At 42.9% G+C, this 4,604-nt stretch overlaps 1 non-coding gene across 1 annotated transcript; it reads right to left on the reverse strand.

Moving 5' to 3' along the window:
* Positions 1-4,018: 4,018 nt before the first annotated feature.
* TRNAY-GUA lies at positions 4,019-4,106 on the reverse strand. Its single transcript is given in 2 exon segments — positions 4,019-4,054; positions 4,070-4,106. It is a non-coding gene; the product is annotated as a tRNA-Tyr (tRNA).
* Between the last annotated feature and the right edge of the window lie 498 nt (positions 4,107-4,604).

Below are 4,604 nucleotides of genomic sequence, written 5' to 3' on the forward strand. Positions count from 1 at the left end.
CAGAAGTAATTTCAGCTTTCAAATTCACAAACATTTGCTTATTAGGTCAAAACTGCAATATATACCCCCCTCCTTTTTTAATGGTCTAGGAAACACCTGATAGCAGTGTAGTTGGAAAAGTCAACTAGTAAGAATGACCTGTAATTCCGAGCTGACCCTCCAGTGGGTTTTCAGAGACAAAGGGAAAAAGAAATTACTTGTAAACAACTGTAGTGGAAATTAACCCACCAAATGCTTGTAAAATAAGTATTTACCTTTTATTTTGTCCAATAAAGAAATCCTTTGTCTCCCTGTATTTTGGAATACTTAGTTTCATTTTGAGACTGCCTGTTTCCTGGTTCAAACTGCCTTCTCCTTAATAAAGGTCTTTGCGTTTTTAATAGTTCTCATCTGTCTACAGCAATGCATACATAATTATAAGCACACATAAAATCCCTTTATATCTTCTGCTCTTTCTGGTACACTTGCTAGGCCTCTGTGTGCTGAAATGTTCCCAGTTTTTGCAGTTTTCTAAGAAAACAAAACCTTATATTTAGTGGTGAGAGGAAAAGGAAAGAAAATTGGGTTTAAAGAGAGACAACTAGCATTCCTGAGTCTTGCCCTACTGCCACGAAAACGAGAGCATTTATGCAGTGGGGCTGAAATTTACATTGTTGGCACAGACAGCAGCTCTATCTGCCCATTCCTGCCTGACAAGACGCCCTTGATTTCACCTCCACAGGCACCTTCTCCAGATGCAGCCTGTTCCTTAAATAGCCTGCTGCCAACGCTGTCCAAGGGGGCAGGCCCACTCTGCTCCACAGAAAGAATTCTGCAAGTATTAAAACTCCTCTCTAGTCTTGGAATCACTCTGCACAAGGAGAGAATGTCAGGCCCGCTTGTAAAACCTGAATGTTTATCATTTCCTAGCTCTACCGGGATTCCCCTCAACCTGTCACTGTTTCCTAGCATGCCATTAGCTATATTCAAGCTGACAAGACCTGTCTCAGACCGGTACTTAAGTTATCTGCCTTCAGAAATATCCCTTTCCTGGTGTTTCCCACCACCCCCCCTCACTTATTCAAGCCCACTACAAATCTGCTTTCAGCGGTGTTCAGTTTTAACCTTTCTTACTGAGGCTATTACCTCTCCCTTCTCCAGATGGTACTCTTTGCTAATAATGCAGGAATCTCTCTGCAATTCAAATTCTTTCCCATCCTATTGTTTTTACTCAGTGAAATCTGGGAAGATTCTATGTCAATCCTGTATATCCTGAAACCCCAACAGAACACTAACCACTATCTGACTATATATCTATATCTATCTATCTATATCTATATCTATCTATCTATCTATCTATCTATCTATCTATCTATCTATGTCTTATTTCTATAAAAGGGAGCCCTGGTAGCCTAGGGGTAAAGAGCTTCACTGCCAATCAAAAGGCACATGGTTTGGATCCATCTACAGCATGAGAGAAAGATGGGCAATCTTATCTCAAAATTTATAGCCTCTGAAAACCTGCTGGAGGGTCAGCTATGAACTGTTTCTGACTTGATGGTAAATAACAATATTTAAGTCTTTATTTTTAAAAAGATTCTTAATGCCATCTGAGGGAGAACCATAGATAATTTCCTCCCGGGACAATTCACAGTCTCTGAAAACCCACAGGAGCATAAGCTACAAGGCCCTCTCAGCTATCAGTAGGTTCCAATTTGACTATAATAAATTGGTCGGTTGGTTGGTGTCTTATCCTTCTACACTGATAGGAGCATTTGTTGTGTGCTTACTGTGTGTCAGCTGTGAGTCAGTTCCAACCCAAAAACCTTGATAACACAGTGGAAGGTCAGCTATGAGTTGATTCTAACCTACTGCCAATAAGACAATGAGAGAGGGAGGGAGAATGCTTAATTTAAAGTTTGTTGGGAAGCATCAAGATACCAAGTAACCAGCAAGCAGCAAGGCTAAGGCTAGCAGATTTCACATCCCACAGGTATAAACCACTATTCAATACCATCTCTGGACTTAGAACTCGACTTTTTATGTGACTTCAACTCCCTATTTAGTTGCTAACCTTGAGTTCTCACCCAGCTCGCATCTGTACATTTTTCTCTGTGGGTCACACACGGTTTCATGGCAAGCCCCTCCGCCAGCTTGTTGTTTTGTACCATCGAGTCAGAATGGCCTCATAGCTGACCATCCAGAGGTTTTTCAGAGGCAGTAAATCGTACTGGAGGAGATTGCCCATCTTTAATCCCTCAGAGTGTCTGGCGGATTTGAACACCTTGCCAACTGGGTTGGCAGCGTAATTTCAGCTCAAGGCCACCAAATGGAGCACTTACAGTCCCAGAAATTTGAATGTCATCAGTTAAAACGGTTTCTTTCTCCTAGTGTTTAAATATGCATAAAATTTATGATGAAATAGTTAAATGAGTCACAAGCACTGAGCCAAAAGATTATATGGAGTCTCTTCCTGGCAGCATGCTATAAGGTTTGGGTCGCCAAACCCACTCCTGCCCAGATTTTCCAGGGGTGTTTCTCCCCGTTTCTTTATTTTTCTAACTCTTATGCGTGGCCTGTCTCTCACCCACCACGCCTCCTTCTCATTGCCTAACTAAACTTTTCCATTTATTTATTTTCCTAAATTTAAATATATATATATATATATGGAAAAGATGAAAATGAAGTAAAAATAGGAACTCTCAAAATGAAATACTTATCAAGAGGTTACAATAACTTGCTTACATTGTCAATAAAAATGTGCAAGGTGTCTGGGACTCGAAAACTGGACATGAAGAGAAAGAATTATCATTTATTAGTTGCAATCCTTAAACAAGGTAGCAATTCTCCCTTCGGAAGATTTGTGCTTTGCATCGAGACATTAAGTATGGCTTCAATAACCTCCTTGTTGTCATATTCTGGAAGATGATGATAATTTATTACCAGAATTTATATCAAAGACTTGTCTTCTGCTCGACGCGTGGAAGTCTCTCCCTTCTCCCTGCCTCTCTCCTCCCCTCTCCGCCTCCTCTTCGTCTGTCCCGGTGTTGGGTGGCTGGCTGCCTTCTTGATTATTCTCAGGGGAAGTTCGAGATAGAGACCTTCTCTGCTTCGTTTTCCACTCACTGCAAATCTACGTCCGTGGTTAATTCTCTCTGGAGTTGCCCCTTCTCCAGCAAGGCCTCGGTGCTACGCCGGGGAGGCCGACGCCCCTTTCCCAACCCTCCCCCATCAGGATGCGCCCGGAGGCTGGGAGCTGGCGCCTCACCTCCGACGTCTTCTGCTTCCCTGAAGTTTAGAGTGGCGTTCTTTGACAAGGTCTCTGGGATTTGTTTGCTTGCTTGTTTAATTCTTCCCCGTGGATTTCCTCAAACTTTTGTCAGTTTAGCTTTAGACCTGCTCCGTATAAAAAAAAGAGAAAGGTTTGACGTTGCAGTTTTGTATTTTAGAGAAGGGAAGAAGGAGTTGGAAAACAAAACCAACAGCAATCCCTTCCCAAACTTTCCAAAACAAGTTAGCTATGAAATTAAAATATATAAAATAGCAAACTTATTTTGTGTAGTGCAGATAAAATGCCATTGCAAAGTGCCATTGCCCATTATCCCGCCTTAGGGGAGTTGCACAGAGCGGAAGCAGTAATGTCCTACCCGTCCCTTGTCCGCAGAGTCTGAAATTTAAAGAGCTTTGATTAGAATCGAAAGAGAAACAAGTAGTAAGGGAGAAAATCTGGAAGATGCGAGCATCGATCCCACTACCTCTCGCATGCTAAGCAAGCGCTCTACCATTTGAGCTAATCCATCACCACTGCTCACGGCCGTCTTATCTCTTCCCCTAGAGAAGATCAGAACATTTAAAAGTGAAACTAAAATAATCTGCTTTTCGGTTGTTGTTGTTGTTGTTGTTATGTGCCGTCGAGTCGTTTCCGACTCATAGCGACCCTATGCACAACAGCCCTAAACCCTGCTCTATCCTGCGCCAACCGGTACACTTAAAAATTTGTCTCATAGCTGAAGTCGAGTCAATTAAAAGCATTCACTTCTCCTTGGAGCCGGAATCGAACCAGCGACCTAAGGATAGCCACAAACAACTCCTACAGTCCTCCGTTCTACCACCTGAGCTATCGAAGGGAGATTCTGCAGTTCTCTCGTATTTATCTCTTAGAGACGTTGTCAAGGACTGGCGTGCTTCATTATTATTCCCAAAATTTCTGGGGACACGATCTCGCCAGAGGAGACAAAATTCCTGGGGATACAATCAGGTTGCCGACAATGCTAGCTGGGCCCACCGACGCATCTGATCTGGTCTCTGAAACCCGCGTTCATTTCTTTGTAATTCAAGACTTTGGGGAACAAGCGAAAGACGGGATTAGAAACATGCATAAGGCTGGGACCCAGGAGCTACCCCGCCGAAGGCTTAGAACTTGTCAGGGCACATCTCTGTTCCGAGGAATCCACTGACCGAAATAGACAGCAAGGACAAGAACTCCTGTCACATTAATATGTTCACGTTCAAGTGTTATCACAGATAACAAAAAGCCTCCTTCTAGCCGGAATCGAACCAGCGACCTAAGGATATCTTCTGCTACAGAACTAGCTACAGCCCTCCGCTTTACCAGCTGAGCTATC

This window comes from Elephantulus edwardii, unplaced genomic scaffold (assembly GCF_000299155.1).
Source record: "Elephantulus edwardii isolate Elephantulus edwardi_28Jun2011 unplaced genomic scaffold, EleEdw1.0 scaffold00008, whole genome shotgun sequence".
NCBI lineage: Eukaryota > Metazoa > Chordata > Mammalia > Macroscelidea > Macroscelididae > Elephantulus > Elephantulus edwardii.